This window comes from Haliaeetus leucocephalus, unplaced genomic scaffold, assembly GCF_000737465.1.
Source record: "Haliaeetus leucocephalus isolate CR32 unplaced genomic scaffold, Haliaeetus_leucocephalus-4.0 Scaffold526, whole genome shotgun sequence".
Taxonomy (NCBI): Eukaryota; Metazoa; Chordata; class Aves; order Accipitriformes; family Accipitridae; genus Haliaeetus; species Haliaeetus leucocephalus.
In genome coordinates this window covers 4,922,613-4,943,705 of record NW_010972962.1, presented here as the reverse complement: position 1 = coordinate 4,943,705, position 21,093 = coordinate 4,922,613, and the positions used below count along the sequence as shown (strand labels likewise).

The window sequence follows — 21,093 nt, the reverse complement described above, 5'->3', positions numbered from 1 at the left end:
GCGGTGTTAAACCCCACCCCCAAAAAAACCCCCACCCCCCCCCCCCCCCCCCCCCCCCCCCCCCAGTGGGATGGGGGAGAAAATCGGGAAAAGAAGTGAAACTTGTGGCTTGAGATAAGAACAGTTTAATAGAACAGAAAGGAAGAAACTAATAATGATGATGATAACACTAATAAAATGACAACAGTAGTAATAAAAGGATTGGAATGTACAAATGATGTGCAGGGCAATTGCTCACCACCCACCGACCGACCCCCAGCCAGTCCCCGAGTGGCGATTCCCTGCCCCCACTTCCCAGTTCCTAAACTAGATGGGACGTCCCATGGTATGGAATACACTGTTGGCCAGTTTGGGTCAGGTGCCCTGGCTGTATCCTGTGCCAACTTCTTGTGCCCCTCCAGCTTTCTCGCTGGCTGGGCATGAGAAGCTGAACAATCCTTGACTATAGTCTAAACACTACTGAGCAACAACTGAAAACATCAGTGTTATCAACATTCTTCAGATACTGAACTCAAAACATAGCACTGTACCAGCTACTAGGAAGACAGTTAACTCTATCCCAGCTGAAACCAGGACACACTGCAGTCTGACACTTGCATAGGAAAAAATGTAAGTACACTGGGTTTAGACAGGGTTTGTAAATCATAGGGATTGATATAAAATATATCTGAAGTTGGAGTCTATGAGTGCAGCTGGACTATTAACTCTCCTTCATTCTCAGAAACCAAGAAGATAGAAAAACACAAAGTACCAATGATTCCATCACTGAGTCCAAAACCAGGACTAAACATAATGACATAAACCCAAATATATATATATATGTGTGACTATATACACATACATCTAAAAATATATATGTATATATGCAATTCCGTACAAGTTCTCCATCAGCTCTGGCCTCAATTCATTAATTTATTAATATGCATGCCTTCTACTACATACCTTTACATGTGGTAAACATATGATAAAAATTAGACACAGGCAAAAATGCCTTGCAGAATTTGTGGTCCCAATGACAAGATTTATCCCATATGAATGCCTACAGTGTGGTAATTTAAGTTCATTCCTCTGCTGTCCTAGTAAGTGGTAGCTGCTCCAGGAAGCCCTCTAAGCTTTCCATAATCAGATGTGCCACTAGTCATCTTTCCAAAATGTGATGTCAATGGAGCTGCAGCTGGTTAAAGGGCTATGCAGGGCAAAAAGTGGTATTAGTGGCTAATAAAGTCTAATTCTTTTGCAAGCTAAATTAGCTCGCTTCACTAGCTTGTTATGACTTGAAGTGTCTGGCCATTGAACTATGCATCTGGCTCATTTGTTGCTCTCAAAGAGATCGCACCCTGACTGACAGCTGTACTGGACTGGAAAAAAGTAGCCCAAATGAGTGAGAACAAGAGGACTTCAGTTCGTGCAACTTTAGGACAGTAGCCAGCCGTGCAAACAGCCTTTATAAGCAAAAGAGATGAACCCTACAAAGAATGTGTGTGATATAGGTCCTGGCTTAGGGCACTAATTTTCCTTAAATAACTGGTTCCTAATGCAGAACTTTGTTGCCCACAGATGCTGCCTCCCAAGCACATTATACACGACTACCTAAAAGACACGAATGTCCAGTAACTGGTTGCAGCAACCCTAAATAATCACTAGAAGCCTAATTTCCAGCATGTCCCAGATCTTGTGATGCATTAAAGTGATTTAAGATGCACCAGAATAGCCTAAGCTCTGTGGATGTGTATTTATTTTTACTCACTGATGTTTTGGGGTAAATGCCACGTCAGAGTGTTTTTATTACCAAGTTCCTGTTCCTGCACAATGCAGCTGTACCTATTCTAATCTCCTTCGTCAAAGGGGACCATTTCCTTTTTTTCTTAATCTCAGATCAGTTTACCAAGAGCAGTTGTCCCTGACTTCCTTAAGCTTGCCCAGCATAAAAGCTTTTTTAAAGTCTTCCCTGCATCCTTTCTTTCCTTAGCACATACTTAGAAATGTGTGTGTATACATATAAACACGCGCACACACACGTGCCCATGCATATTTTAATCAGTTTCTGCTTCAGTCCTGCAGCCTTGTGCATGGTCAAACTGGCAAAGGACTCATGGAAGAGGTTACTGCCAGACGGCAGCAAAGCACATGCTTCCTCGTGTACTTTGGGGGCTTCCAAATGGTTTTACTGCTCTTTTACTGCTCTCTTTTTTTGTGAGATGGTTCCAATTTGTGAATTCTGTGATAATACCACACAGACAAATGTGCACGAAGGTCAAGACTAATTACTTTTTCACTGTGGTATTATTGTGTTTGCAGGTTATTTGAGGCTCAGTGTTAATACAGGTCATCAAGAGTGAGAGGTTGGTGATGTTGCCTTTTGTGCAATTAAACCCTTGAATGTTGTTCCTGGATTCAGAGTTTATAGAAACTGTATAAGTAAATTCTAGGTCCTAAACTTTTTTTCATTATCAAACAGTATTTGAGTTAAAAGGAGACCTTGGACTAATGAATGAGTTTGGTGTCTGTAGCATGCCTGTGACATTGCTTTCTTTGCATCAAGAGACCCCTGTGAAGTGCCACCACCAGCATTTTTGTAGAGGGTGGAACAGGAAAGGGAAATCTCCCAAGAGAAGGCCCATAAGTCCAACTCATCACCCCTACAATGACAAAGGAGAGAACTACTAACTTACATAGAAATATAATGCTTGAAATTGGGCTTTTGCATCTGTATTGTTTTGTTCCTTGTGAAATTTTTTCAGATAAGCCATGGTTGGGTACAGCCTGGATGCCCAGCCCTGTGAGAGGCTGAGAGATGGTGAGAGACAGTAGTATAAATGTTCCTTGCTTACTGAGGATCTCAGGAAATCATGCAAGATGAAACTCCCAGTATATTTCTTTTCACACCAAAAGGGATTTTTCTCACACAGAAAAAAAAGTAAAGGCTCTTTGATCCAGTGGTAGATGTAAAGACATACTTAAGGATTGTGTGCAGGAGAGTCTAATTTATGGTGTTTAGTAAATGATAACTTTGCACATTGAAAAGATAATGAAAAATTACAGAAGGAAGTTCTTGTAACAACCAGGATGGTAGAGAGGAGAATTGGAGCTAACACTGGGCCCAGAACAAAACTAGCCAACCAGGAAAGCATTTGCAGAGATAAGTTGCTTGCCAGGGTGCACGAGAGATTGGTGCTGAAGAGCCCCCCCCTCTGTTTAGCTTCCGCCATAGTTAGAATGGCAGAAACATGTCAACGTTGCTGACCGTGCTCAGGCTGTGGGTGACAGCCACTTCTCTCAATCTCAAGTATAGAAGTATTAGTACCATCTATTACCAGCAAAGACTGGTAGAAAACTTCGGAAGATATCTTGACCTGACTGAAAAGTCAGAATAGTCTGTTTCTTGCTGGATCAGACAGTTTCTCTCTAAGGAAGCAAAGAAGTACTGAAATAACATAGGATGTGACATCTCCCTGCTCCCATTAGCTTTTACCATTGTCCTTCCTCTCAATTTGTGTCCCCTAGTAGAATAAATCTCAATTTTGAGTCCAATACACAGGGAGTGGTAGGCTGGGATCCTTTTCATCTTTTTCTCTTTATGGGCTACAACATGGCCACTGTTGTTACCTTTCCCTCTCCTTTGCCTGCTAAAGAAATTCAGCTCCGTATGAATATTCTTGATTGTGTTCTGCTGTTATCACTGTACCTCCATGGTTTCAGTTCTTCCTGGTACCCTCTTATCAAAGGCAAAAGTTCTGCCTGAACCTTTATTTGCTTCTACAATATCCCTGGTTTCTCCTGCTGTAACACTACATCTGAAGATTTTTTTCCCTGCTTTTGTGTCTTTAGTCTGTGAAGCTGGTTTTGTGCAAAACAAAACACCATGCTACAGCAACAGCCAGCAGTGGTGCCGTTGCCCCAGTGCTTAGCTGATAATGCAGACAGTGCTGAAGCTTTTCTACTTTTGTGCTTTGAACTCATTCTCAGAGTCGGTTTCCTGATTTGTCTCATTAGCACTGATTTGCTTTGTACTCTGAGTACAGTTGCTTTCTTGGTAAGAGTTACAGCAACTAGATCTCCATTTTTCCCTAGCACAGGCAAAGCAGCAGTGACAACCGCCTCTCCCTGGTTTTTCCTTGGCAAACTTCCCAGAAAGATGTGTACTTAATTGTAATTTGCTCTCTGTGGTCAGCAGCAATATCTCAGCTTTTAGTATCTCAACAGCGTCTCTACATTTAACTCTGTATGTCTCTAAGGCCTCACCTGCTCGCATACAGAGTAATTCTGTATTACAATCAAGTTGAATATATGAAGCAGAAATTATTGCGTTTATTGTATATACAGTTAATTCCCCTTCCATTTGCTGCTTTATCTGCTTGTTGTGACTTCAAAACAAAAGAAACAAACACCCCCCCCGCCACTTTCTTTTGGAAAAATAATATCACTTTCTAGGGAAGGCTTCCTCTGCACATCTAGTATATCATACTAAAGCTGTTATTGAGTTTTAGGCAGAGAAGCAATTGTCTGTCAAAATGCTTCAAAAGAAACCATGAAATGAGCAGGCCATAAATCCAGGAGCAGCACAAGAGTGGGAATATGACACCTGCAATATGTAATATGAGTCTTTTAGTTTAACCTCCCCTATTTCCACCCTGGTGCTAAATATACTGCTGACGTCCTTGCAAGAAAACAAATGCACTGAGCTTGGACATCAGTGTTTCTGAAGGGCAATGGGCATTGTTAGTTTAGGGTTAGTTTCATTTCTGTAAATTTCCTAGATGATACATGAAAAAGAGAGGCCAAATTCTTGTAATTGTATTTGTGACTGTGGTGGTGAAGTTTGGCAAATATCAGATTATCTTAATCAAATATTTAATTTTAAATCTAGCATTTCAATTTTAAAATATATTTTTTGTTATAAATAAAACTGACAACTTTCAATCCAGGTACATATCATGCTCTCTGGGAACTCCTATTTTGGATTAAGAAAAGTAAAATTTGCATTTGAAGTGTATTAATAACTGTTGTAAAGTAAGAAGGTTATTTCAAAATGTTTAACTTGCCTGCAGCATTTGCATCAGTTAAGTCAGCAGTACTTTGCAAGCCACTGTTGTATTTTATGGAGATACGGGTAACCATTCCTGTGTGTCCTGGAACGAGCCTTTCCCTACTGTTGGTCAGGTGGTTGTTTGTTTTTTCTTACCTCTAATCTCAGAGAATATAAGGAAAAATGATATTGTTGAAAACCCCCAAACAAACAGATTCAGATTAACTTGAAATTAAATTAAAAACTCAACTCTAATATTTTTTTTGTTTGTGTGTAAAAATAGTATGTCGATTTTGAAACATAATTATCCAGCTTTTCCAGATTTCATGTCTTTTGCCCATCACCATCCTTCCTGTCCAGTTTTATAATTATGCTTGGTCATCCTCAAACTGAATTTTTTGGTAATATGTGATTTGCCACTTTGTACTCTTAGCAATGTTGATGGAGAACAAAAAGCCCATCCAGTGTTGTAAATGGCACCTCTTCAGGATTTTGCAGCTTCTTCTGAAATAATGCATTAATGACAGGAACTCTTTTTTTGAATTTTTATATACACCTCTGCTTTGTTTTATAATAGATGACTAGGAATGGTTTCTCTTAAAAATGTTGATATAGCTTTGCAGCAAGCTTTTGAAGACCTCTTTCAGAATCTCTTTCTGTCACCATTCAATGAATAGTTCAAATCTCTTTTAGAGCTTTTATGTCAGAATTTTCTAGTTGCTCCATTGTTAAATGAAGTGTTTAATGGGTTTTAAAATATTAAATATTGGATACAAGTTGCTTATGAAATCAGATAGGTTTTGTTAATGTGATTTATTTCAATGTGTTTTGCATAAACCGTAAGTTTCACTAAATAATGATGAGTGTCTCACAGATGAGTAATACTTTTTATAGTTTATTTTATAAGACTTAACATGCTGCCCCAATGCATGTGGATTCCTAACATCTGAGTCTGATGCTAATCACAGGTGTAAGGACTGGCATGTGCCACATGTCAGATGTGGTGGGTCATGGCTTGTGTGCGGGAGCACCCACAACAGGTTGTGCCTTGCTGTGCCCCTTTCTCTCCAGGGGCAGAGTCTCGAGTGGCAGAGGAAGGACCATGGTGTCAGCTTTTCAGTGGAGCATCACTCTCCCTGGCCTCTGTGGGGGACAGTCGCCCCTATTCAGGGATGCCCCTCAGAGGCTGTCGCCTCTAAGGGGATTACAGAGCTGTGTACTAGCTGTGTCTGGTGGGCTGGGATCTCAGCTTCAGAGCGAGGGAGTAAAGCTGCCCTGGAGATACATGAGAGCAGCATTGCTGTGGTGCAGATTAGGGGGAGGCAATTAGAAGTCGAAGTCTTTTGTGTGTGAGACCAGATATGCTCTAAAAAGTTTGTGAAGTGCTGCTTTTTGCTCATTTTTCCATTCTAGGCCCTACAGCGACCTTACTCCTGGCTGACTCCAGAGAGTCACCTCGTGATTCTTAGTTGGAGTTTCTCCATCTACAAAATCAGAAGTAAGGATCAAAGCATCTTGAGACAGTGGAATGAAAAGAACCGTGGTTATTATGATTATACTGCTTGCTGTTAATGTCAGAAAGGGAGATACTGTGTTCTTACATTCGGAAAGAATCAAATGCTGTGAAACTAGTGGAATTGTAACAATAGCATGAGGAATGCTGGTTAAAATACCAGCATGACATGGCTTGAGTTAGAAATATTATATTTTTTGCCACATGTTAGGAACCACTAACCCTGTTGGCTACTGTAACTGATTAAGAATTGTATGGGAATCTGTTTTCAATATCTGTGATTTAAAAATATCTTGGAATGTAACACTGGAAAAGAAAATATATTTCCTGAAATCTGCCACAATGCCGTTTTGTCACTGTCTAATTTCTGCTTTTCTTCTGTTGTTTTTTTGTTTTGTTTTGTTTTGTTTTTAAATTATTATTTTGTACACCGTTTCTGCATTTTCCCAAAGAACTGACATTTATTAGAGGTCACATGCTGAAAATTTTTTTTCAGAGAGAAAGTTAAGCATTTCAGGGAGAAGAATCTATTTGTCTTCCTGATTCCTGTAATATAAAATAGGAAGGAAACTTGAAATGTTTTCTGTATGCTTCTGTCATGTCTATTGATTTTTTTTCTTTTCCTTAAATATTTGACCATTACAGCTGAAAGGATCTGATGAAACACATTAGGTTTTTTACAGTTCCTATGGTCTCTACTTAAAGTGCATTAAGCACTTAAACTCACCCTGACTAAGCTGGAATGGATGCTTTAAAATAAGAATTATCTCCATTTTGTAATAAGGAAATGAAAACTGTAGAGTTACAAGCATCATCATGGCCACTTTTCTTCATAAACAACTCAAACAGCTTGAACTCACTGATAGTATCATTTCTGCCCTGTGGACTTGAAAGCTCAGTGAGAAGACTTTCCCGTGCCACAGAGAAGAACAGGATATCAACACTTCTAAGTCCAATTTCTGGCTCTGACACAGATTTCTTCTGCGGCTTAGAACAAATTATTTCTTCCTCATATGTTTTAGCTTACTCACCAGCTATATAAAACCTCTGAGGTGTATGTGCTTGCAAAATGCTTTAAAGCAGTGAGGTGAAAGTTTAAAAGATCTTTAAAAAAAAGTTTCCATGAGGCCTCAGCCTGCTTCTGCAGTTGTCAGTGGAAGTTTTACCATAGACTTAAATGGTCAGATTTAGGTTTAGACTAAGTTCTGTTAGAATCCCAGCTATAATGAGCTTTGTAAATTTGAAGTATTGTTGTCAGCAATTGCTTTCATTTAAATTAGTGACTTTATGTAGGTATTCATATTAACAAGGTTTCTAGTCTCCCTGACACTTCATTCAGATTAGAACTTGATTCTCCTGAGCTGTACTAGGAAGTATTCAGGCAATTAATTTAGTTGACCTGATTCTTCTCCTTTCATCCACCTAAAATCATACCTTCTGTCACCCTCAAAACCATATAAAAATGCAGCTCATGCCTGAAATGTCGCCATATTTAACTGGTTTGGTCTGGAGATGGCAAGGTCCAGTGTCCCTGAACATCAAAAAGCATGACAGTATTCCCCTTGTTTAATAAGGGATTCTGGCTTTTAAATCCTCACTGCCCTTAAATGTGGTATGGAAGTAGGAGCAAGTGCTGTTCAGGTACCAGACCATAGGCTTTAAGTGAATCAGCAGCACCAGAGGATTGGCCATCCCAGCTCAAGAGCACTGTAAGCCTCCCAGCAAGGTGTTCTGGTCAGTAAGCAAGGAACAGCATGGTGTACTAGCACCCATGTCTGCTGCTGAAATTGGTACTGCCAGGTTTTCCCAGGACCTGACAGGTTCAGCATCTACGTTTCTGTCTATGGACGAGTAGTGAGATGATTATCTCCTCCTGCTAATTGATCGTGGATCTCCCATATACCTGTTGGCTTCCTAAGATGTGTAGTAGGTACCTTGTTGCTTTGGAAGGCTCAGGTGGGTAGCTTGTATGGCCAGAGGGCTGGCCACAGCTATGCAGATAGTCCCCAGTTGCTTCCTCAAGGTTACTGTGCTTTTTGTTTTCATCGAACTCCAGTGAACTTGCTCTGGCCTGTGTTTCAGCGTTCTGGTCCTGGCTGAAGCATATAGGACCTGAATGATAACAGGCATCAGCAGCAGCCCAAGAGCATGAGGTCTCCTGCTGCCTTGCTAGGTGTCCTAATGGCCATGCAAACATTTTATGCAGGAATGATTTCAAAGTGGCATTCCTCTAGACTGCACGCCAATGGGAATGGTTCCACCAGAGAGCAGGTTTGTCTGTCTACTTCTATCAAAGACTGCAGTTGCAGGCTCCAGGTAACCAACCAGGTATGTGGCATCCTACAGCAAGCCAGTGGAAAATGTAAATCTAAATGCAAAAATAGGTATTCCAGCAAGGCAGAACTTTTCTCAATGTCAGGTTGAATCTAGTGGCTCTTCAATCTGGAAGCAATGCTGACAAATGGTTTGTATACAGTAGTAATGCTTAGCAGCAAATTATTGAGCAGACAGATGTAGGCACAACAAATTCTTGTATTCTTAAGAAAACTTTCAAGTGCAGTATTCTGATTTGGGGAGTTTTGTCCTCAGTGTCAGGAAAACAATTCCCCTAGATGCACTTTGTTGCTTAAAAGCTTTGTGATTTGATAAAGTTATTTTGGACATCAGAACTTCAAAAGCTGAAATGATGTAAGGTGTTAGAATAAATGTGTATGCAGAGTTCGGTCTTCGTGGCTTTACAGAATTACTCAGACTCCCTTTATTTAAGAAAGGAACCACATTTCCCATGTCCTAAAAGTGCCAGTCTTCCAGTGAAAAGAAGAACTTGGTAATCCTCAGCTTGATGATAGGGGACAGTGAGATGCAGAAATAAGTGTTCCTTGAACATACTGATATAGATGCACATGCAGGGGTTAAAAGGTTCACAGCTCTGAGGAAATCGTAGAGTGGCTAAGAGCTACCTGGCAAACAAGGTCAGCTCTGAGGCTATTGTAAGTTTTCTACTCAGTGGCCATAACACTCCTACTCTAGAGCAAGTTATTTAATTGTCACTGCAAGCAATGAATGCCCAGAAGAAGCAGTTCTTTTATAATTGGAATGGACTGAGTTACTTTTCATGGTTGGAACTGAACTAGACAAATGGTCAAAAATATTTGAATGGTCTTGGCAACGTTTGGTACTGTGTAACTACTGACAAAATGTAATGATTACATGGTAACTAGAAAGATGCATGCCAGGTTAGTAGTGTGAGAATGCCTTGGCAAATTACATTAATGAGTGCACGGGACACACTCTGGTACAGCTTCCATTAGTCATATGAGCATGTTTGATGAGAATGAGATGTGTCTGGAAGCTTGAGCAAACACAGTCTGAACCAAGTGCTCAACCTGTTAATAGGAAAGACTCCCAGAGTCATACTATTGTGATCCGTCTTTCCGTGTGTGTTCACACATCCTGTTGTCTGATCCATGAAGCTGCAATGACCCATCAAGGCGCTTGCAGTCAGCTGTTCAAAGACACTTAGGGCAAATACGTATTTAGTAGAATTGCCAGAAGCTATCAGATACTTACTACTTTTGATTTAACGGTGATTTTTGTGAAAATCCAACTGAGTGCTAGGTCCAGTAAAGAACTTCTGTATGCACCTAATGGAATTTATGCAGTAAAGGTGTACTATACTGCACTGAGGACCATGCCTGGGCACCTTGGGAGGGAATGTACAAAACTCTGCACATACCAAGGAAGAAACTGTTAGCAGGTAGGAATTGTTTAGAAGAAGATAGGACTTAGCTTACTTCACCTTTTTCTGCATTCAGATGCAGTTCAGCCTCCTTCCTCCCAGGATCCTCAGCCGTGAACTGTTGTTGAGTGACGCAGCTTGGCGCTGCATGGCTAATGTAATCTTCTGTAGTTTCCCAATGTACAAACGGCTCCCCAAAACTCTTCAGCCACTTACAGGCCCTTCTTCAGCTCCTAAGGTCTCTCCTTTTCAGCAGCTTTTCAAAGTGCTAATTTGCAGCCCACTGCTCCTTTTCTCACATTGTTTTTACTCCCTCTAAAATAAATCTCTCCTTCTCTGACCCTACTTAACTGTCTTGTAGTGGTTACAGAGACACCAGCCTCTCAATTCAGTAGGATTAACAGTGATACTGATCTACAGTTTCATTTCTTTGCTGATCAGAATTAGGTCTCTCCAACTGTTGTCTCAACAATCAGCGACATTCTTTTTGCAGCGTTGATATTTTTCAGCTCTACAAACTCTTACATTTTCTAGCCTGATGAAAGGTCCACAGAGTCAACTAGTGTAACCATTTATACAACATAATCCATGGAAATATACATAATGAGAAGAGAAAACTTTAGTCTTGTTTATGGTCATTTATGGTCACGTGCTGAAATACTGTAACTGATTTTAGATATTTTGTTTAAAAAAAGTTGGCTAAATCTTGAGCTATGTAAGAAAAGTGATGGCAGGCTTGCAAAATAAGACCCATGGTATGATGTTGAGAGAATTAATCATGTTAATTCCAGGAAGTTTAAAGTGACCTTTTATTGTCCATAATAGAAATAAACTGATAAAGAGATGATATTTGATTATTCTCATTAGTTAATAATAAAGAAAGAAAGAAAAAAAAAAAAGTGGCCCTAAGCATTATGAGGGGAAAATTAGAATTATGTATCAGGGAAAAGTTTATAAACATAAGGACTAATAGCCAAGGAAACCAGCTGCCAAATGAAGGTTTGGAATCAGCACCACTGAAGATATTCAGGGCTTGGCTAGACATCTATCTATCAAAAAAGGATAAAGAAACCAGTCCAGCCACAATGTAGGGATAATCCAACAGAGTTCCCTGCCAAATTTCTCCCCTGAATAGTGTATGATTTAGTTGGAATGGAAAAGGAAAGCACTTTGGCTTGCTAGATCTTTCACTGATGTAATCTTAAAAGCACAAATTCTTCTGTCTTTTAAAAAAATTATTGCTAGTAACTTTTTTAAAAAATTTTATTTATTGTAACTGGAGTGTGTAGGCTTTGCTGTAGTTTGAGACACACTGATCCTAGCTTAGAATGCTGTTACATTTTCTTGAAATTAAAAAAAAAATCTCTTTAGAATAAAAAAATAGCTCTTAGAATGAAAAATTGTTTCACATCTTTTCACAGCAGTTTTCTGGACTTTGTCAAATCACTCATACCAAGCCTGAGGAAAGACTGTCAGGAAGATATTTATTTTTTGCATGCTTAATTAGAGGTATGAAGGGTGGTAAGACTGAGGCTTAGGATAGTTATAATGGTACAATTAGCCTTTTACCTCTATTTGCTTCCAGTACAGGCCAAGAGGGATATTTCTTATTCATTACTTCTGAGTTACTGTTCAGATGGGTGGTAATGGCCTAGTTCTAGTGGGTAGGTAGGTAACGCTCATACAGTACAGTGCTCAAGACTGAATTGAGCTGGCAGGCTAAGACTACTGGTCATCAAGAACTGGGGTTCGGATTTTTAAGAGTATGCAGGCCTTTAACATTCAAATAGCTGCCTATTGCAATTTTGAAGAGTTTGAAAGCACTCACCTTGAGCTGAAGTAAGTGGAGTTAAGGTACCTAAGCTCTTCACAGAAAGCTAAGTATACATTTATCTGGAATATTGAACACCTTTAAAATTACGGCCTAGCACCCTCAACAAATTTTCAATGAAACTCTGATTCACCACTTTTCAATGCAGCCTCGATAAGCCCCTGATTTCCCCATTGTTTATATGAGCACATACTGTAAGACAGAAGATGGATGACAGTTCATGAGCTTTCAACTACACTGCTGCAAGCATAGTCTCCTTTCACGGCAATGTCTTCCAAAGCATCAGTCATATCAGAGATGGCAGGCTAGCATAGAGATGAAGTAGATAATACAGTTTTAAAGAGGCTGTTTCAGAAATAGAATTAGCCTTAAATAACAAATGATTCTTCAGGCTAATTGAGTGGGTACTGATTTTCTGCAGAAATGTAACACATTGAATTTAATATTTGCAAGCATAGTACTGTCTATACCTTGCATTCCCTAATTTATGCTGTAAAAATTAGTGCTAGTTTCTATGAAATGCTGTAGAGTAGATCAAGGCTAATTCTTTGTGACAATAAGTCTGCCACGTTGTCACTCTGCGTTATGAAAATGTGTCACATGATAGAAGGGAAGTATGATATCTGCTATCTGAGGTATATAATTGAAAAGGGAAAACACAGAGTGAAATCATCAAGCCACATTAGCCAAAGTGAACAGATAAGAAAGGGTATAACACTGGAATTGTAAACAGTCAAGCAGAGATCACACCTCTATGTAGAACTGTACATCCTTTTTAGATGTGAAAACTAAAATGTAGATAGTAGAAAATAAAAAAACCTAACACTGTTTTTCACAGAAAATGTTCAAAATGCTGTATGAGTGGGGCAATAATCATTATGTGTATAAAAAAATGCTATTTTATGTGTCACTTGAAACTGGCCTGCAAACGACACAATTTACAAGCAAGGAAATTAGCTGCCTCTGGACTCTGACTGGGCTCATGTATGTATGTGCATCCTGTGCCCTCACATCCAGCTTCTTGCCAGAACTCTGACGGTGTCACTGACTGTGTGCCACAGCTCTCACTGCTGCCCCACCAGCCTGGCCTGGCATCCAGCACACCCTTCTCAACCACCACAGGAAACAGGTCATGTATGTGCTGCTCATCGCCTCTATCTTCTGTTCTGAACATTTCTGTGAAACCACGTGTGCTCAAGTTTGTAAATATGGACATCAGATAAAATGCAAGGAAGCCTCACCATCCGAAGATCTTGCCTTTGAATGTGGCAAAGTCTCCATTTACCTTGTTCCTTCCCCCTCCACCATCAAGAGAGAAACCACAGTGACAGGAAGAGTGCACCATTTCCTCTCAAAGAGACTCATTACTGCTGTCAGTAGCTCACATTTACCCGGATTTTGCTCTTTCAGTGTTCATGCACTTTCAGCTGCACAAAATATGAGACTTACCTGTACATTTTAAGTCACTTAAATAGGACATTTTGGTAGAAGAAATAGTCAAATCATGTTACCACACAACAGGAGCTTTTATCCTTGACCATTCCAGCAGTGCTGCTGACTGCTGAGCTAGGTCTTAGTAAGAATGTGCAAGTTGTGCTATTTTTACTTGCTACTGGTGTAGCACTGGACTTGTTTGTAATAATTAATTTATTCTTGCATATACAGGTATATATCTGGCAACAAGAATTTAGAGGAATTTTCTGAAGCTAAGAGAATTCTCACAAGACTTCCATTGAGGAGGGAGAGAAAAAAACCTTGCTGAAAGAAGCTTTGAATGAACTTTGACATTCCCCTCAAAATACTCACATTTTTGCTTGTGGCAAGCACACTTCATTACCCTTGTTGTGCCACTTCATAACTTCTTCTTAACTTTTTATATTTTACTCACTTGTCTAGTTCGGTGGGTTTTATTCCCTGGTTTTCAGCCACTACCCTTTTCCTAGTTTTCACGCTTTCTGTCTTGCACACAGACACCATCTGGCTTTACCCCCGGGGTTTCCTAGACAAGGGCAATCTAGTTAGCCTTGTGAAATCCAAACCCCAGGCAAAACAAAAACTGTACAAAACCTCCACAAGACAGGCTTTCTCACTTTTGTGTCAGGGGCATCTACATTACCCATAGCAACTGTCAGAAAAGAAATCACATCTTGAACAGAAAGTTATCTTCTCAACCAACCTCCTCTTTCCCCCAAACTTTTACTTTCAATTTACTGGAGTTACTACAAGTCTGTTCTGGTCAAGAGAAAGTTTGACCCGTGTGTGTGTGTAATTACAGAGCTTCAGAGTAGAACATGTAAGAAACTGTCTATAAAAATGCTTGGAATAAAGTAGATTGAGAACAGATTTACTAAAGAAATTAGGAAGTCATGCCAGTGTTCATTTCTGTTCTAAATAACATAGTGCAAATGAATCTCTGAGGCAAGATTCTGGACAAAGACATTCCTTTGAAAAAAGACCACAAGATTCCTGGTCTTCTTAATGGAGAAAACAGAAAGAATTGGTCTCGGTCTGGGACTCTCAAAATGCGGATCCTTTTGAACAATGTGGACAAGTACAGATTATTGTCCAATGTATTCATCCTTGAGCAGAAATAAACCAAGTTTCTGTGTGCTCTGACTGTTTCATAGGAGCTGAAAAAAACCCCACCAAAAAAAAAGAACCCCTCCCTGTCTTTTTTTATGTGTGCTAGTTTCCAAAGTTTCTGAAGGAATTTATTTGGGCAAGGCATTTCAAGTTGTATATCTGATTTTCTCTGAGAAATTATCATCTAGTTGCACAGCTCAGTGGTTTGGAGCCAGATATTCTTTTATTTTGGGCTTTGGGAATCTAAAGTCAGTAGGGAACTGCATACCTACATAGGTGCAATTCCCTGGTGCTGGCCACAGAGCGAGGAGTGAGGTGACTTCTCCACAACAATACAGCCATCCCAACTTTTAAAGACTTGATTTTTATTTTTCATTGTTTTTTGTATTTTGTTGTCCCCTCTGACTTAACAGTTACTCCTGTGTGTCTTCACAAGAGGAGTGTGTATCACAGTTCTGCTCTGACAGCATAGGCTCAGTGAAATGAAGAAGACAAGCAAGTTTTCTACTGTTGTACAACATAGAAAGGTAAAAATACAACCAGCCACTTTCTCTGCTTGGCAGTCACAGGATTGGAAAGGAGGGTGTATGTAATGATAGTTGGGGACCAGTGATATAGATAATAACTTTCCACCTTGTTAAATGCCCCGTGAAAAGCAGTATATATTGCTGTCTGCTCTCAGTATGGTTGAGGTTGTATGACATTTAGATGATAAGACGGTCATGTAAGAAACAGGTGATACATCAGATGTGCTATCTTTGCTTTACAGTGTTCTCCAGTGAAAACCACAATTTCACTTTGGTTTAATGAGCATGCCCTGATGACATTGGTATGTTTATATTTTGACATGATCAGAAGAGAAGTAGACTCACTAATGTTAGCAGGGAACAGTGTCTGATATTAATTAGATGATAGTTTTATAGTTAGAATTTTGCAGTCTAGAACTGGGGGTTTGCTGCTCTTTGAGCTTTCTTCTAAACGTTTTTTTCAGTCAACACTGTACAGAGAAAAGCCTTGCTAGTGGAAATTCTTGTGTCAGTTAATAAACTCAGTTATTTATCAACAATCTTAGAAGGGTGACTTTTAAAGGATGTGAGATGAAAATCAGCAAACTCTGTTTTTAATCACAGTGGATGCACAGGTTCCTTTTGAGTCCTAATGAAGAAGTTTGGAGCTGGAGACCACAACATGTCTGAATTAATTTTGATGTTCATTTTGCGCATTTCCAAGGTATCAAAGATGTGGCTAATAATAATAGCAGGTGTTGTCTATTTGTCTCAGCATGTGGCATGAAAGTAGTGTGGTCACACATCTATGCGTTATTTAGGTGTTGTCAACATGTCAGCAAGTGGGATGGCAGAAAGCCAGATTAAATCACTTCTGATTTTAAATACAGGACACTGAATAATAATGCTGTGTCACACTTGAGGACAGTGGAATCTGGCAAATCAGCAGTAGCTCAATGTGTCAGGCTCATTTGAATGGCTCCCTCCCACCCCCCCTCCCCACCCCCGAATGATGAAGGAATCAAAATCAAGAGTCAAGGAAACTGTATAAAGTTGGCTTCTCCCCGTGGCAAAGCAGAAGATTGTATCTAGTAAAGAGACCTTCTTTGACTGTTTAATATAGAGATGCATGGGGCTCTGCCCTCATGCAGGATTGTCTGTTCCTGAGAATAGGCAACTACCCTATGGTGCATCTGTTTGCCATTTATCTTTGTTGTCTCTGGAAGTGGTAAATCTGTTTGGTACCATTACTTTCTTTCGTTAGTTTTTTGTAGAAGCTAGCGCAACAGGTCTGCAATCTCAAAAAGTAAGTGTATTTGTAAAAGGCAATCACGTGATTTAGAATGGGTGCTTTAAGGGTTTGAAGTCTCCCAAGAAAAACTATGAGTGCTGTTTTCAGCCATTGCTGCTTCTGCACTAGCTCTGATTTCTTGTATCACCCCTAGAGTTGGTTCACCTTGCCAGCTGGTAGAAAACTAACTCGGCAAAATAAAAACATGAATAGTTTTCTGTTGGTTTAGTAATCCAATTGGGTTCACTGAGGAGCCACATGAAAATCAGAGAAAGTGGAAGGGAAGGAATGGACCTGCATTCCAGGGAAGGAAGGATGCAGGGGGGAGTGGAGGGAGCAGGACTGTTAGATTAATTTAGTCATACTCTGAAACCTCACCCTAGAACGGTCAATACACAGGGAGGGAGCTGTAAGAAGGTTAAAAGAAGCATCCAAAACCCCAGGATTCATTTTACCTTGTCACCATAATACCCTTTTTATGAAACTAGAGCTATGTATGCTCATAAAAACCCTTTGCTTTTTTTATTTTAAAGGATAATGCAAGCATTGGAGTCTGTGCACAGTTCTTTCAAGTTAAATGCTTAGTTCAACATTCCATTTCCTGGTAGAAAATGTTTTATATGAAAGCAACTTTAACCTTTCAGAAGGGTTCATTTACTGTTACGTTTGGTATCAGCTTTCCAAAAAATGCAGTCTGCATTTGGTGTATTATAGGTTCTGGTTTTAATATTGGTTTAGGAAAAAAAAAGGAGTCATATGCCGTAAGTCAGAAATAAAATATTGCGCCAGAATTCTCTCTATACATGAATTCACCCCCTTGAGCGGGTGGTTTAATGTAAGTTTGATCACTTAAAGCCATGAACCGGGCTCAATCTATCCATGAACCAGCTGGTAACAAATAACACATTCAACTCTCGGTCACAGGAAACCGTTAGGTTGCCTTTTTATAGACAATTACAGCCCTACAGCTCCTGATGCACAGGGGAATATCGTACAGATTTGGAAAGTGTTGAACACCTACCATATGCACATAAAGAAGGGTAATAAAGATGAAAGGCCTGAACCGAGCTTTAATTCCTATTTTTCTGCTTTTGATTTATCAGCTGCTTCTGCATTGCTGCAATTTTCTTTGGCCTAAAATTAGGTCGAGGATGCTTGAATTTCTTAGTTTGATCAAATCAGTCAAACTTAGGCTTCCCTCTCTGTCAGTGTAACAGATGAAAAACTTTGAAGTACTTTCTTGCTTTCTTTTCAGAATTATTGTGTGTTCATTTAAGTGCTGACTGCTGTAACAATCCACTGCAGCGGGCAGTTCCTGGCCATGTGTCACTGTTATGGAGGTGCTGCAGTCATAGTGAGATGGGCACTGAACTAGTACAGCTGTATCAAGGTGACTCTGAACTAGAGCTAGGGCTGACTTGGTTGGGTGCAGGGCCATTAAAACATGGCTGAGCCGCTATAGGGACCTTAACAGTTTCTCTGCATAGTGCTGCAGTGTGCTGTGGGACTATCTCAGCCATCAGGTTTGCTCAGGAGTCTCTGCACAGTCATCCATTGCCATGTATGGATCCTCCACAGGACTTCTGCCATTTTTAAGCACCTCTTGACAGAAAAAAGGGCTTTCAGAGAGGCCTGGCCATGAGTGAGACAATAAAGGCTAACCCTCTGTGCTGCTGAGCCTCAGCTTCTAATAAAGGACTCAGAATTCATAAGGGTAAAGCTTCAAAGTAAGTACAGATTTACAGAGGGAGAGCAGATAAGGGGTTGTAGCCCACCCATTAAGACCACCTGGTCTTAATATATGGTAGCAGTCAGACTTTGTGCGACACACTCTTTCCATATCTTAACCCTGTTACAGGGAGTGAGATTTCCAAGAATTCTGCTGGCGATGTACTTGTCAAAGTTGGGTGCATTACAGAGGCTAAGTCTGTCAGTCATACATAATAGTTTTATCACCCCTTGAACTGCAGCAGCTAAATCTGACAGTGATGGTGAAGCAGAACCTTAGTAAAATAACGTTTATGATGTTTAATATCACTAATCTTTTCTGTTGATGGATGCATGTCCCATTCTTTGAAGATGGAAAGGTCTGAAAAATGCAAACTGTTATTTTATCTGGAAATGTGTTTTGTGGCATCCCAAAGAGCATTCACATTTCTTATTCCTTTTTTGTGCATGTGCAGGAGTTCTCATGAATTTTCAGCAATGAGTCCGTATGGGAATAATTTCATTGTAAGAAGAAGGCTTCCATTCTATCATGAAAAAAGGCTGCATGGAAATGACGGAAAGCTACAGAAGAAACTATCAGTCATTGTTTGAAAGCATTGTGGCCTATGGAGATGGAAACCAGAATGTGGATTTGCCTTCAAATTTTATAAGCTTCTAGAAACCCAAATGATGAGAAACAAATGCGAAAAGTTCACAAAAGCAGTGGTTGCTTAAAAAAAAATAATTCTTAAAGCCCTGTTGCTTTTATGATGAACAGACTTAGCGAGAAGGATATTAATTATCTTGAATACCATTGTTTAAGCAGGTAGAGCTATTCCCAGTATTTTTTGGTTGCCACCTAGATTAGTATTATACTCCTCAGTTGCTAACAATGAAGTTATCAGCCACTGGAACAAATTATTAAAAGGAACAGTGAGCTTACCATTTCTTGAAGTCTGCAAACTGAGAGTGGATGGTATACTTTAGCAAACAATGGAGACACAGCTGGGTGAAATTATATGGTTGTACTAAAGAGAAGGGAACATGAGATATTCTATGTGGTCCTTTCTAGCCTTAAGAGCGATAGGTTTATAATTTCACAAATATTGTTACAAAGAACTCCTCAGAAGTAGTGATGACCATAGCACCAGTCTGAATCCATCTCCTGATTTGGGGTAGATTATTCCAAAGTATTTTAAAAAATTACAGACTGTAGTACTGTTTCTACATGTTTCTGTCATCACAAGTCATACTACTAGCATAATTTTAAAATATTGGAAATCCCTTTTTGAGGACTAGAGAGATCCTTCCTCTCCCCTAAAGAGCTCAGTGTACTTCAGTGCATGAAAGAGTCTATAAAGTAAGCGTGCATGCTGTTGCTTTCCTATCTGATGCATTTCAGTCATTGAAATCTGAAATAAATAAGCTAGATTCACTCAGTGAAATAAAAGACAATCCACGAAGGAAATTCTAAGATACTTCTCATTATTGTAGACCATTTCTAAGCTAAACTTTGGTATTCCTCTCCTTGTAAGGTGATCTGGCACACTGCTTAAAAGATTATTTTTCTTTTTTTTTCCTATAGCAGTCCTCCAGCTGAGAACAGCTAAACCATTTTTTTCCCCCCATATTTCCAGTGTTTTGGAGCATTGGGCACTGCAGAAACGTAAATCTAGTGGGACAGTTGGAATTTTGGGGAAGATGTACCTGACTGAACAGCTGGACATGAAAGGAAATAGCTCTTCAATGTTGAGATGTATTTTTCTTGCTGTAAAGAAAGAAGGAATTAAGTGACTACATGTTTGGCAGAAAGGCCTTGCCATTTCATGATGGCTCTCAAACATCATCTTTATAACTCCATTGAACTGTTTCTCTGATAAAAAAACCTGTAGCCTACACTACAAAGGGCTTTGAGTATGTGTATAGCATATACTGTTATCAGCAATCACCACCATGGTCACAAAAGTTATTCCCTCAGTATGATTGAACCATCTCATTAATCATAAGACAAAATTACTCCAGTGCCAGTATATTTTCCATCCACAGAGGTGGGTTTGGCAGCATAGCTAGGACAGCATAGTTGATGTCCTAACTAACACTAGAAGATCTGAAAAAACATCATGGTATAGCTTTTCAACTATTTCAGGGAAAACTGATGATTTTGTGTCCAGAATGGATATGCATAATACCAGAGGCAGATTTTTAGTTTTTAGATTGTACTCAATGGCCAGTTACCCTTGTTTCTGTGAATGTCTAAAACTCTCTTTGTGGCTCACTTATATATATGTACATTGTGCCTAAATAAATATCTCAACTGTCCCTCAGCTGGAGGGCTCTTTGCAAGACATGCTTTAGCCAAACAGTGTGTCACTCAGATACAATGAAGGGAGCACAATACAAGAGAGCCCAGATTGCTTTATCAAGCAGTCTCTTCTGGTCTTAAGTTTCATAAATTTATAACTTGTGCTGATTCAAATATGTTCAACTTTCTCTTGCTACCATGTTTTGTGCTCTTGAGAAAAGATGACTGGAAAAGCTGGATGCTGAAAAAGAGGAGTGACCTTTGACTGCTCTTAAGCTTTTCAAATATATTATCCTTTAAAAAAACCCACCAACCCAGTTTGTCACAACAGTTTCAGCATCAACAGTGACTAATCTGTTTGCCATGCAAAGGCCATAGTGAAATATAAGTGTTTATGTTTAATATTCTGATTTCATGAATCTACAAGAACAATTTTGGGTTGATTTGGTTGAAGGAACTGCTCAGTTTTAGTCCCCTAAAGACTATCTGTGTAGCTCTCTTCTAAAAAGTATAATAATAAAAAAAAAGGGGAGGGGGATAAGAAGTCACTAAACATTTGAAAGACATTGGAGGTCTAGACTATGTTTCCATTCAT

The 21,093-nt window shown here is 39.6% G+C and overlaps 1 long non-coding RNA gene across 2 annotated transcripts in view; it reads left to right on the top strand.

The window, feature by feature from the left end:
* Window positions 1-20,859, top strand: part of LOC104837382 — a 47,341-nt gene extending 26,482 nt beyond the window's left edge. Inside the window, exon 3 of one of the 2 annotated variants that reach the window (XR_774926.1) lies at window positions 18,673-20,859. This is a non-coding gene — a long non-coding RNA (uncharacterized LOC104837382). Of the gene's footprint in view, window positions 1-15,105; window positions 15,214-18,672 lie in introns of those variants that run through there. The other variant, XR_774927.1, reaches the window with a different exon arrangement.
* Window positions 20,860-21,093: the final 234 nt, after the last annotated feature.